The 13,863-nt window shown below is 51.4% G+C and overlaps 1 long non-coding RNA gene across 1 annotated transcript; it reads right to left on the bottom strand.

Moving 5' to 3' along the window:
• Positions 1 to 6,235: 6,235 nt before the first annotated feature.
• On the bottom strand, positions 6,236 to 7,358 carry LOC148776257 (uncharacterized). Its single transcript, XR_016038702.1, has 3 exons — positions 7,105 to 7,358; positions 6,749 to 6,942; positions 6,236 to 6,593 (listed from the first exon to the last, which is right to left on the bottom strand). It is a non-coding gene; the product is annotated as an uncharacterized LOC148776257 (long non-coding RNA).
• Positions 7,359 to 13,863: the final 6,505 nt, after the last annotated feature.

Raw genomic sequence — 13,863 nt, 5'->3', positions numbered from 1 at the left:
CGCGCCACTTCTTGCAAGTGTCTGCTGTGTGCTGCCAGCCAGAGGAAGCAGAGCGAAGGGCTGGGAGGCCCAGGAGCTCAAGGAGCTCAGACATGGACAGGACAGATGCTAAGTGTGACTCTATCTTACTAGCTCTGCAACCTCAGGCACGTTACTCCCCCTCTCTTAGTCTCTATTTCCCCCTCTGAAGAGGGGAGGCTGGTCACCATGCCAACTTCACAGGGTTGCTCAGAATGGGATGCGTCTGTGCAGAGGGACACAGGAGCACAGCTCTCCCCAGATCACGTGAGCATGTGGGAAGGATAGAGTTCACAGAACTGTGCCTCCATGGCCTATGTATTAAGTGAAACAGACACCTGGTAGACTAGTGGGTGTGTACTTTATAGGAAATAGGGAAAATGGAAATAGGGCAGACACTGCTGTGAAACTCTCCCACGATCTCCACCTTCAAAGCAAATTCAAGTATATTCAGAAGAGTCGAAGCCCACTCTCAGCAGAGCACCTGACCGGTTTAAGAGCAGACAGGTCTCTCTCTTGTTGCTGTTCAGTAGCTCAGCTATGTCTGACTCTTTACAACCCCCTGCACTGCAGCCACCCTGGCTGCAGTCCTTCACCATCTCCCTGAGTTTGCTCAGACTCATGTCCATTGAGTCAATGATGCCAAGCAACTATCTCATCCTCTGTCGTCCCCCTTTCCAACTGCCCTCAATCTTTCCCAGCATCAGGGTCTTTTCCAGTGAGTCAGCTCTTCGCATCAGGTGGCAAAAGTACTAGAACTTACAGCTTCAGCATCAGTCCTTCCAATGAATATTCAGGGTTGATTTCCTTTAGGATTGACTGGTTTGATCTCTTTGCTGTCCAAGGGACTCTCAAGAGTCTTTTCCAGGACCACAGTTTGAAAGCATCAATTCTTCGGCACTCAGATCTCCTTTCAGAAGGCAGACAAGCAGAAGGTGGTAAGATTCCTGGCACCCATTCAAGAAGAGAGCTTCTGACCCCATAAGATGTGGGGAAACTGCCAGGAGATCAGTAGGTTGCTTCAGAATATTCCTGAATCTGCACATGTCTTAATGATGAGATATGTGTGTGTTTTCAGTAACTAAGTCATGTCCGATTCTTTTGTGACCCCATGGACTGTAGCCTGCCAGGCTCCTCTATCCATGGGATTTAACCAGTCAAGAATACTGGAATTGACTGCCATTCCCTCCTCTAGGCAATATTTCTGACCCAAGGATTGACCTTGCGTCTCCTACATTGGTTGGAAGCTGGATTCTTTACCACTGAGCCACCTGGGAAGCCCAGTGATAAGATAAATGTTCTTGAATCTGCCTGACATTGGGGAAAAAATAGACCAAGGCCTGAAAGTCTTGGTGGAGGACTGAGCCAGCACATGAGAGCTGTCCCCAGGCCCCTGACAGCTACCTCCCTGGGGAGCCATTTTCAGGAAAAGGAACCTTTGTTCCTTTGGTCACTTAGCAAAGAGGTAGACATGTTACACTTTAGGAAACCTGTGATGGTCTTTGGTCACACGGATGCTAATTACTCCTCTTGTCCCCGAAGCTGGGCTGAGGTTTCCTAGATAACTAACATTAACTGGAGAATCACATCTCTCTGGCTGGCTGGCTGGTAAGGGGTCTGGCCTCTGACATCGTACATGTGGCTGCCACTCACTGATGAGGCTTCTGGCCTCCTGGTTCAGCCGTGGAAGTGGCTGTAGGCTGAGGCCATGGCCCAGGGCAGCCCACCCCGCCTTGGCTGCCAGCCTCCTCTCGACCTCCTTGTGGCCTATTTATTGCAGCAAGCAGTCTCCAGGTTGTGTTGAATTCTGTCTTGTAGGCTTATTTTTTTTAATCTTTTTTAAAAAGTACGTGTGTTGTAACCATGGAAACTCTCTTTTGCATTCACTTGTTTTTTTTTAAAAATCCTCCTGTGTGTCTGTCTGGCTTGTGCTGTCTGCACTGAACTGTGGGCTCTCAGGGGAGGGATGTGTCTTGTCAGGGAGTCTGAGAGAGGCTCCTACCACCTCCGTCGGCAGGTGGGGCAAAGGCTCTGGCTTCATGATCCTAAGGAACCCACATAGGGCAGCTGTAAACAAAGACATGCCCCTCCCCCACCCCCAACTTTGGAGGCTGAGGTTCTGGTATCACACCTCATTTCATTATTATTGTGACACTATTGTGACATTATTGTGATCACACCCCCATCATTATCTCTACTTTACAAGGTACCATTTTTTTGTTTTTGAGAAGCAAACCCTGAAAATTAGTATCTCAGTCCCTCTGTGAAGCTGATTCTAGGAGGAAACCCTCTGGTGGTTTCACACAGAGCCAGAGGGCTCCCAGCTGGACATCTCTGCCCTTGAAGGACCTAGTGCTTCCATTCAGCACACTTGTATCGAGCCTCTGCTGCAGGCCAGGCATATCAGCCTGGCCCTGCCCACCATACCAAGGAGGTGGCTCCTGGGCTGGGCATAGAGCCCACCATGCAACACACAGCTCGGGGGGACCCAGGCAGAGGATCCAGGTGGCTAGCAGGGCAAGAGACACCCTAACTGGGGACCCAGTTGAGCCTGGGTTTCCTCTTGCATCAGATGTACAATGCGGAAACAACACCACCTGCCTGTCTCCTTTACAAAGTGGTACTGGTGGCTCAGACGGTAAACAATCTGCCTGCAATGCAGGAGACCGGGGTTCCATCCCTGGGTCAGGAAGATCCCCTGGAGAAGGGCATGGCAACCCACTCCAGTATTCTTGCCTGGAGAATCCCATGGACAGAGGACTCTGGTGGGCTATAGTCCAGGGGGTTGCAGGGTCGGACACGACTGAACGACTAACACACACACACAAGGAGGTTGCCGTCGCTGTGAGACACTCTCCAGAGGCTGAGACCACAGGCTGCAGAGCGTTGTCACTGTGCTCCTCTGAGCAGAAGAGTAGTGACGCAGACCATAGTGATGACTGCCCCGGGGGGTCCAAGGCAGGCGGGCGCAGGCCGGTGGACTCAGCTGGAAGATAACGCAGAGTGTGTGTGAAGTTAAGTGTTAGTTGCTCAGTTGTGTCTGACTCTTTGCAACCCCATAGGCTGTAGCCTACCAGGCTTCTCTGTCCACGGAGTTCTCCAGGCAAGAATGCTGGAGTGGGTTGCCATGACCTTCTTCGGGGAATCTTCCTGACCCAGGGATCGAACCTGGGTCTCCCTCATGGCAAGCAGTTTCTTTACCGTCTGAGCCACCAGGGAAGCCAGAGTATGTGGATGCCTTATTTTCAGTGTTCAATGCTTTCCATGAGAGAGGAGGAGAAAATAACTTTTTTAAAGGATCCCCCGCCCTTCCCCGCACATGCTTCTTTTTCTTAGTATGTGATTTGATGGTCAAGAGGCTGACGTGACCACAGACTCTGCACTCACTGAGGAGGACTCAGCGTGTGTTGTCTGGGGGTCTGTTTGCACTGAGAGACTCGCTGGGGACGTCTGGTTGTGTGGGGCAGGGGAAGGGAGGGGATCCAAGCTGGAGAGCTGCTCTGGCTGCAGGATGAACCAGGAGGAGGTCAAGATTGGGTTTTCCTGCCCAGCCCCCTCTATTCAAAAGACTCTGGAGTTGAGGAGTTGGGTGAGTATTCATGGGTCTGTACATTAAGGAGCTGACTGAACTGGTCAGAGGAGCACAATGGGGAGACGCCCAAGGCCAGCAGGAGCTGTGCCCCGCAGAGTTTGCCTCAGCGGAGTTCTGTGAGGGCTCCTCCCTAGCAAACCTGCTGGAGCTTCACAGAGCTCCCTGGAGGGGGTGGGACTGCTTAACAGTCCCTTGAGCAGGCCTTCAGTTATACCTCCTCCTGCAGTTAAACCCACTTAGCCCCTATGGCAAGGTGGCCAAGGCAGGCTTCGGCCTCTGGAAGAGGCTACGAATGGGGGAAGTAATTAACAAAGAGCCTGGGGCCCTCAGGCATCAGACGATCCGCACCCCCACCCCCGCCACCATCATCATCACATCGTCATGATCAACATCACCCTTATCAGCATCATCGCCATCTTCATCTCTTACATCAGCATCATCACCCCCCAGAGCAAAGCTCAGCGGCTAAGGGCCAGGCCTGGGAAGCCTTGCTGGGTCTTTGCCCAGCACTGTCACTCACAAACGCTACGAGCTTGGGCATTGTTTTAAACTTGCCTGAGCTTCATTTTCCTCATATATAAACTGGGATAATTTTAAACGATAATAAAGCTCTCAGCATCTCGCCTGGCACATGGTGTCGGGATGCGTCGGCTGTCATTATCACTGTGAGTGTCCCATCATTATAGAGCCTTCTAAGTGGAGATGCTTTGGGTCATTACGGTGGTTCCTGATTGACAAGAGTGGAAATGAGGCTGGCTGTGTCCCACTTTTCAGATAAGGAAAGGGAAGCGCTAAGCAGTGAAGACGGTTGTCCACATGGCTCAGCTCGCAGCCCGGGCGGTGGATGGAAGCACCGCACAGCCCCTCCCACGGTGCCTGCCTCCTTCACTCTCGTCCTTGGGCAGAGCCCCACGAGCTGGGATGTGCTCCAAAATGCCCATTAAAACACACGGCTATTTTTATGGTTTGTTTGTTTGCTCCTAAAGACATAAAATCCAAGCTTATCAAACAAAAGTCACACTTAGCGCTGCTGACTTGAACGGTCAAGTCCAGCATTATCTATGCTCCTCAGCCCCCACAAAGAACACTTAGTTCCCCGCGGGGCTGGCAACATGCTCCAAGGCTGACCTTTGGCAGTCCTCACCACTCTAGCCATGAACCAGTCACAAGGCAGGTGGGGTGGAGAGTCAGGCAGGTGGGGAGAAGCCCAGAGATCCGGCTTACCAGCTGGACACCTACAGTAAGTTTTTAAACCTCTCTGAAACTTCCTTAATATTCTTATCTGTAAAATGGATTTAATGATGAGAACTCCTTCACCGAGACCTTTAAGTGGGGAAGAGCTAGCATGGGGAAGGAAACTAAAAACGAAAGAAGGGCTCAGGAGGGAGGAAACACAGGTATATGATGGCTGATTCATGTTGGTGTTTGGCAGAAACCAACACAATACTGTAAAGCAAGTATCCTTCAGTTAAAAATAAAGTAAAAAAAAAAAAAGCAGTATCTCTGAAGACTATCCTGAGCTGAGGCTATAGCTGTGCTTTCCAGGCTGTGTTAAGTGTGGATTCAAGATATATTAGAGAGCAAGCTGACAAGACTTACCAATGGACTAGATAAGAGAAGAAGATGAAAGAAAGGATTATGTAACCTGGAGAGCGGGTGCCATTGTCTGAGACGGGGAAGTCTAGGGAGAGATGGGACAGGTCTTGTGGGGGTGGGGGAATCTGTATCTGCTCTGGATGTGCTAGTTTTACAATGTCTGAGATTTCCCAGTGGAGATGGCAGTGGGTGGTGGGAGCTGCAACTCTGAAGGAAGCTCCCAGGAGAAGTCCACGTTGAGAATTCAGACTTGGGATGGTTGTCATAAGAATGGTATTCATTTATTTATTTTTAAATATTTATTTGGTTGTGTTGGGTCTAAGATGCAGAATGTGAGATGCAGTTCCTGGAAGAGGGATCAAACCTGGCCCCACTGCATTGGGAGTTCAGTCTTAGCCATTGGACCACCAGGGAAATCCCAAGAATGGTGTTTAAATCCAGGTGGCTCAGCGGTAAAGAATTTGCCTGCAATGCAGGAGACACGTGCAGGAGACACAGGTTCCATCCCTGGGTTGGGAAGATTCCCTGGAGAAGGAAATCGCAACCCACTCCAGTATCTTGCCTGAAAAATCCCATGGACAGAGGAACCTGACAGGCTACAGTCCATGGGGTTGCAAAATAGTCGGACACGACTTAGCGACTAACAACACTGAAAGGTATCTCCTGGGAAGTGAGCGGGGAAAGTGAAGAGAGAGAGCCCGATGGGGTGGAAGGAAGGCCGCCGTTCAGGGCTCAGAAAAAGGAGGGCCCCGTGAAGGAGTGGCCGGCAAAGTCAGAGAAAAATTGGGAAAGTGCTCAGTTTAGGAGCTGAGAGAGCAAAGTGCTTCCGGAGGGAGGGAGGGAGTGGTCACCAGTGATGAACTTGCAGAGTGGGTGGGGCTGCACAGGCAAGAGGGGCTCGTGACTGAGAGGCATCAGCAGAGCGCTGGGAGCAGAGCCAGGCTGCAGTGGGGCTGCGCGAGTGGGGGCCGTGTGTCTGCGCGGACGGAGAACAGGGGAATCGGGAGGTGGCTGTTGAGGGGACGAGGGGCTCTGGCAGGAGGCGAGGGGCATGTCTGTGCACTGATTGAAGCCGCCTGGAAAGGACCATGAAAGTGAGAGAACTCCCTGCAGAGGGAGTGCAGTCCTTGGTTTAAAAATATTTTATTTTTGGTGGACCACTTTTAAAAGCTTTATTGAATTTGTTGCAATACTGTTCTGTTTTCTGTTGTGGTCTTTTGGCCACGAGGCATGTGGGATCTTATTCCCCGACCAGGGATCGAACCCACACTCCCTGCATTGGCCAAGTTTTAACTACCAGACCACCAGGGAAGTCCTGTGAGCGAAGCTCCTGAGTAGCTGGAGGGATGAACCCAGAGCACAGGTGAAGAGACTTTTCGCCATCCACCTAGGAAGGAAGAAAGAGAAGAGGTGCCTGTCTGGGTGGGATTGGTGAGTTTGTTGGTGGGAAGATGAGAGTTTGGAGCTAGAAGGAAAGTTGCGGGGCGGAACTGGAGGTGTGAGTATTGTCGTCATCTCGTTGTGGGGGGCGGTGAAGCAGACCTGCAGACGGAATAGTGGGGTCTCCTGGTGGCACCGATGGCCGCTCACAGGCTGAGATCATGAATTCAGAGCAAAGAAACCAACGCTGTCATCTGATGATCTCCAGAAACACTCAACAGCCCAGTGCAGGCCAGGAGATGGTGGGTGGGGGGGACGGTTCACTCAGAACTGGGATTTTGCCAAAGGGTTGTAACCTACAGGAGAAAGGCTGAGTTATTGGGGAATTCATCTTGGAGAAGAGGCTGGATGGCAAGAGAAGGGAGGCGTGGCATGAGTGGGCGGGGCTCAGTGCACTAAAACCAAAGTAACAGGGCAGTGGGGGTTTGAGTGGCAGGGATGGGAGGATGAGGACGTACTGGAATCCAGATTTGAGGATGAGGCGGTCCAGGTGTGAGGTGTCCCATCTGATTGATGTGACATCACCCTGAATGAGGACAGAAGGCCCCGACGAGAAGGGACGTGCAGTCGCTGGTCTGCTGTGCATGAGCTCCGAGAGCCAGGCCGGGTGCTGCTGGGATTCCCAGCAGGCTCTGCAGCCCCCTGCCCAGATCCCGCCACTTCCTAGATGCAGGACCCCGGAGACTTATTTCCCCTCCTGGTGCTTGAGTATCTCTACTTGTAAAAATGAGGGCAACAATTTGTACTTGTCTCCTCAAGCTATTATGAAGACTAAAGGAGATAATTCAGATAAAGCACCAAACAGTGCTGGGGCTAGTTAAGTGCCAATAAGTGTTAAATATGGAGCTATGACAAACATAGACAGCATATTAAAAAGCAAAGACATCACTTTGCCAACATAGGTCTGTATAGTCAAAGCTATGGTTTTTCCAGTAGTCATGTACAGATGTGACAGTTGAACCATAAAGAAGGCTGAGTGCAGAAGAATTGATGCTTTCAAATTGTGCTACTGGAGAAGACTCTTCAGAGTCCCTTGGACTGCAAGGAGATTAAACAGTCAATCTTAAAGGAAATCAACCCTGAATACTCATTGGAAGGACTGATATGAACGCTGAAGCTCCAATACTTTGACCACCTGATCCAAAGAGCCGACTCATTGGAAAAGGCCCTGATGCTGGGAAAGAAAGAAGAAAGAAGACTGAAAAATTGAGGGTTGTGTGCAGTCACATCTGACTCTTTGTGACCCCATGGACTGTAGCCCGCCAGGCTCCTCTGTCCATGGAGTTCTCCAGGCAAGAATACTGGAGTGGGTTGCCATTCCCTTCTCCAGGGGATCTTCCCAACCCAGGGATCAGATCCAGGTCTCCTGCATTGCAGGCAGATTCTCTGCCATCAGAGCCATCAGGGCAGCCCCCAGATGAATGAAGGTGATCAATAAATATCAGGGTGTCCCTCCCTGCCTCCACCACACTGGAATGTGCACACACACAGACACATATATGCACACAGGCACACTCTTTGGGGATAAATGTTGCTTTGCACCATAAGTTATTATTTTCTGAAGCATAGCCTTTGCTCAGTGTACTCACACTCAACAAGAGATGCTGCTACCAATGGTCACATATGTGCAGATGGCACAAACACACACTTACACATGAGACATGCCAGGGACAACTGTCCAGAGCAGAGCAGCCCCCAGTATCAGACACAGTAATGTCAGAGAGGAGGGTGGTATGCCTTCAGACTATGTCCGCCGGCGGGGCGATACGATGGAGGAGGCGCCCCTCCCACTGGCGATCAGAGGCTGGGCCTGGGCCTATGAGCTCTGAAGACTCGGGGCACAGATGTGCAGGAACAGAGACTGGCCCTCCTTGGAACCCGAGTCATCTGCTAGCTTTAATGAGAACTAACCCTCAGGCGACAGAGAGTGAGCTGGCTGGATGGCATCACCGACTCTGTGGACATGAGTTTGAGTGAACTCCGGGAGTTGGTGATGGACAGGGAGGCCTGGCGTGCTGTGATTCACGGGGTCGCAAGGAGTCGGACACAGCTGAGCGACTGGACTGAATTGAACCCTCAGAGAGGGGCTTCCCTGGTGGCTCAGATGGTAAGGAATCTGCCTGCAGTGCAGGAGACCTGTGTTCGATCCCTAGGTATGAAGATCCCCTGGAGGATGGCAACCCATGACAACCCACTCCAGTATTCTTGCCTGAGAAGTCCCAGGGACAGAGGAGCCTGGCGGGCTCACAAAGAACTGGACACAACTGAAGTGACTGAGTATGCACACAATCCTCAGAGGGGAGCTGGGGCAGGGAAGAGGCCACAGGAGAAAGTACAGGGGCTCCAGTCTGCTCCACTGATTAGCACAGGTCAGCATCTTGACAGTTTCAAAGCTGACCCTGAGAGGTTGACTCTGTGCTGGGCAGTACTCATAGCTGTTCTGTGGATCAGCATTCGATCCTTCTCAGTCACAGGGCAATGAAGCTTCCTCCTCCACTTACGGACAAGGTTTGTTTCCACTGTGGGTATTTTCAACGAAAAATCATGGCCAGCTTAAGGCAAATAACGTTCAGTCACAGAAAACATGAAAAAGAAGGTTCCTGGCATTTGGGAACACGGGTAAAGGATTCTGTCTTTCTGAAACTGGAGTTTTATTTGATGTTTCTTGGAAAGAAACCATCTAACTTGCTTTATATAGTCCTTCATGTCTTCAAAGGGTTCAGAATCAGACCAAAAAAAAAAAAACATAAATAATAAAAAAAAAATGCTGTACTCTATCTTATGAATGCTGTTTCCTTCCTCCTCATAAGGTAGGAATATTTATGAACTCTGAAAAGTAATTTCAGGGGGAAAAATGCAATCTTAGTCCAGTTTTATAACAGTGAAAGTGTTTGGTTCTTGCCTTCTGGATTATTTTTAAGTCAGTGCGGTATTATTTATACAAGTTGACATACACAACTCACCGAGGCCAAAGTCCTTCAGATTTATGTCTGCCTTCCTGGGTGTTTATGCTTTTAGAAAAGGGGATTTGCAGCCCGGGAATGTGTATGTTAATCCAAACAGGGCTCCTTCTCACTGCTTTAGACCCCAGATGTAGTAGACTTGACCTATGGGTCCAGCCCTCCGCACCCCCACCCCCCACCCACTCCCCTGATCCATGTGGAATCGCCCACACTGGTCACAAACTGAGTTTTAGCCACAGGAGCAAGCTCTCTTATCTCAGCCTGTCTGTCTGTCTGTCTGTCTAGACATTCAGAGCCCCACCAGGCGGGTCAGTCCCCGGGCCTGCACCCAGGGGGCGGTAACAGGGCCATGACCCGTGAGAATGGCTCAAAGCCCAGGCTCCTGGATGCTCTGAGGACAGCCCCTGTGGCCTCTTCACAGACAGCCACCAGATAAGAGATGGAGTGTCCCCCGGCTCCCCTAGCCATCTGGCGGGCAAGCATTTTAAGCCTGATTTCTTCTGGAAGGAAAGTTTAAGAAACTTCTGCCTGGGATTTCCTGGATGGTCCTGGTTCTATTTCTGGTCAGGGAACTAGATCCCACAGGCTGAAACTAAAGATCCTGCATGCTGCAACGAAGATCAAAGATCTCACGTGCCACAAGTAAGATCTGACATAGCCAAATAAATTAATTAAAAACAAGAAAAAAGAAACTTCTGCCTTGATGTTCTGATCTGTGCACAATAAAAGACCACAGGCAACTGGATCCCATGAAGGGAGCCTCTGAGGTGTCTGGAGGGACATGAGAGTCTCTCCTATTTCCCCCCAATTCAGGGCTCTCTCCGCTTTAGCTGCTTTGTTGTTGCTGCACTCGGGCTTTCTCTAGCTGCAGTGAGCAGGGGCTACCCTTCGTTGTGGTACTCCAGCTTCTCACTGCAGTGGCTCCCTGGTTGCAGAGCACAGGCTCTAGGGTGCACGGGCTTTAGCAGTTGCAGCACCCGGGCTCACAAGTTGTGGCTCAGGGGCTTAGTTGCTCCAAGGCATGTGCTTTGAGGCATCTTCTTGCCAGACCAGGGATCGAACCCGTGTCTTCTGCATTGGCAGGCAGATTCCCATCCACAGGACCACCAAGGAAGTCCATTGCTCTCTTAACTTGTCAGGGTGTTCAGGTAGCCATGCTTTTTGGCTAAAGCGAGAACCAGGTCATCCCACACCTACTAAGTGCAACGCTGGAGAAGCAAGAAATGGGGCTCCTACACCCATAGTTCTCATGGAACATATAGTCCAGGCCTTTCCAATCACCAGGCCCCCAGAGATGAGGACCCAGGTCCCTCACTCTTGTCCCATGGCCACTCCAAGCTCCCCAAGTTCCAACACACACTCAAGCTGGGGCTCTGGCAGCAAGTGTGAAGCCTTACTGCCGAGAGGGTGAACCTGAAGGTGGGACTGGATGGGGTGGAGGGGAAGGCCAGGTCAGGAAGGGGCTATTTGAACAGAAACCTTACAAAGCCAGCTCTGTGCACATCTGAGCATTTTAGGAAGAGGGGCAGCAAGCCTGTGATGTGGGGGTGAGCGTGGGGTCATCCAGGAGACAGACAGCCCAGGCTGTTGGGGTTGCATTCAATTAAAGTGTCACTTTCATGTGCTTAGTTGCTCAGACGTGTCCAACTCTTTGTGACCCTCCAAGCTCCTCTGTCCACAGGATTTCTCAGGCAAGAATACTGGAGTGAGTAGCCATTGCCTACTCCAGGGAAAATCTTTACCCAGGGATCAAACCCACATCTCCTGTGTCTCCTGCCTGACAGGCAAATTCTTTACTCACTGAGCCATCAGGGAAGCTCCTTCTGTTTCATACTAGCCACGAAGTTTAGACAGAAACTTAAGTTTTCAAAATACACATGTCATCAGAGTTGCAAGATGTTGCCTTCATCAAGCCATTATCAGTCGTTCATTCGTCAGGGAAACTGATTCACCGGAACCCTGCCAGCGCCACGGCTCCAGCAGCAGCTGCTAAAGGAAGCGGTTTAGAGGAACGTAGTGGCCTGGGAACCTGAGCAGGTGGAGTGTGGAAGAAGGAAGGGACTGCCTCAAAGCGAAAGAGGGGCCCTAAAAGGAGAACCATTTGGCCGAAGACTGGACTTACCTCTTAAACATGTTTCATTCAGTTGAATTGAATTGAATCAGTCCAGGTTCTCACTGCTCATTTTTTAAGTGGGGAAAAGTGCAAATTGTGGTCAGCAGCCCAGAACAAAGTTCGGCTTTCAGGAAAGAGGATTTGCCATGAATCCTAGTCAGACATTTAATTGGCACCCACCCATCCCACGGTCACCTGTTGAGTGAGCGCCTGGTGCCAGGGACCACGCTGGATAAGAGGGGCTGCCTTGACCCTCACAACTCAAAGCCCAGAGAGACACGGTTGCCATGTCATTATTAAAATCCCCAGGTGGGGACAAGAGCATGCGTGCGTGCGTGTGTGCTAAGTTGCTTCAGTCGTGTCCGACTCTTTGCGATCCTAATGGACTATAGCCCACCAGATTCCCCTATCCATGGGATTCTCCAGGCAAGAATACTGGAGTGGGTTACCATTTCCTCCTCTAGGGGATCTTCCCAATCCAGGGATCAGACCTGTGCCTCCTAAGACTCCTGAATTACAGGTGGATTCTTTACTGTTGAGCTGGGAGAGCATTTACCTGCAGGCCGACAGCAGGCTGGCCCCAGAGCTTGGTGACTGGTGGCCTGAGTTAGGCCCAGAGACACTCAAGATCAGGAGTGGAGCCCAGGGGAAAGCCAAGGCTGAGCCCATGGATGCTCGCCCAGGGCAGTTTTCAGATGGCTGACACAGCATCCCTGCAAGGCACTGAGCAAGTCCACGTTGACATCTCCCTGTGTGTGTGTGCTCAGCCCCTTCAGTCCTGTCTGACTCTTCACATGCCATGGACTGTAGCCCATCAGGTCCTCTGTCCATGGGATTCTCCAGGCAAGAGTACTGGAGTGGGATGCCATGCGCTCTTCCAAGTCCCTATTCCAACTGAGGGGTAACGTGGACTGTCCTTTCTTTCCCAGCTCAGGTGATCCCCCTCTAAGTACTCAGATCTCATCCCTAAGCAACACTCTCAGGGCAGGCTGTGTGTCCTCCCACCCTGGTCTCTCAGGGGACCAGGAAACATCCCAATTCTGAGATGCCCTCACACGCCACGCCCACCAAAGTCTGGAAAGCGAGGGTCAAGCACACCTCCATTTACACCTTCACTCATTACCTGCTCAGCAAGCCAACTCCATCCCACCTCTACCCCTACCTAGCCCAGCCGGCGGCCCCTTCCTGCGTCTCTGACCTTGCTGAAGCCTTTGGCCTTGTCAGTGGGAGGCTCTGCCCTACCTGACGCTGGACGGGGCTCTCCCTGGCACACAGCCTGGGGCGGCCTCACCTACACCACGCCGTGGCCTTGGCCCTGGGCCCTCCAGCCCTCTGTCCTCCCACTCATCCTGCATTTGGCAGGACTCATGGACGCCTGTGCCAGGGTGAATTGGCAAAGGGAAACAGAAAGCAGGACTGACCATTTTGCAACAGAAACTAAACAAACAGAAAGCACCTTATTGACTGTTGTCTTTTGGAGATTTCTCCCCAGGGTGGCGCACTTGCCATGTGATGCCGCTGTGGGTCCAGGGTTTCTGAAGTCCCCCGAGTAAGCCCCCAGTACACCCAAGACACTGCCACACTGGGTCGTGCACTGCTGACTTGCGAAGTCGTGTCCGACTCTTTGTGACCCCATGGACTGCAGCCCACCAGGCTCCTCTGTCTGTGGGATTTCCAGGCAAGAATACTGGAGTGGGTCGCCATGTCCTCCTCCAGGGGATCGTCCCAATCCAGGGACCGAATCTGCATCTCCTGCATTGGCAGTTTTACCACTGAGCCACCAGGGAAGCCTAGGGTCTTTAAAAAAGAGCTTTTTTTTTTTTTAAGGGAGCTGCACTGGATCCCACTGGAGTTTTGGAGAGGTTGCTCGGGATGTGGGTATTTTGTATAAGCCCCTGGTGGAGTCCAGTGTCCTCCAGGGTTGAGGGCTCCCCACCCCTCTCTCCACGCAGCATCCAGACTGTGTCCAGTAGATGCTCCGCACAGGCCTTCAGGGGGGCATGGATGGTCCTCCATCTCTCGTGATTGGAGACCCGGTTTCCTCCAGTCTGTGTTTTGCAAAAAGTACTTCATTAAAGCAGATGCCTCAATATTTACGCTGTATCCTTTCTTCAAGCAGCCAATAGTTTACAGTCCAACTG

This window comes from Moschus berezovskii, chromosome 11, assembly GCF_049115385.1.
Source record: "Moschus berezovskii isolate FMDL1 chromosome 11, NW_MosBer_1.0, whole genome shotgun sequence".
Classification (NCBI taxonomy): Eukaryota; Metazoa; Chordata; class Mammalia; order Artiodactyla; family Moschidae; genus Moschus; species Moschus berezovskii.
This window is presented reverse-complemented; position numbering and strand designations above follow the sequence as displayed.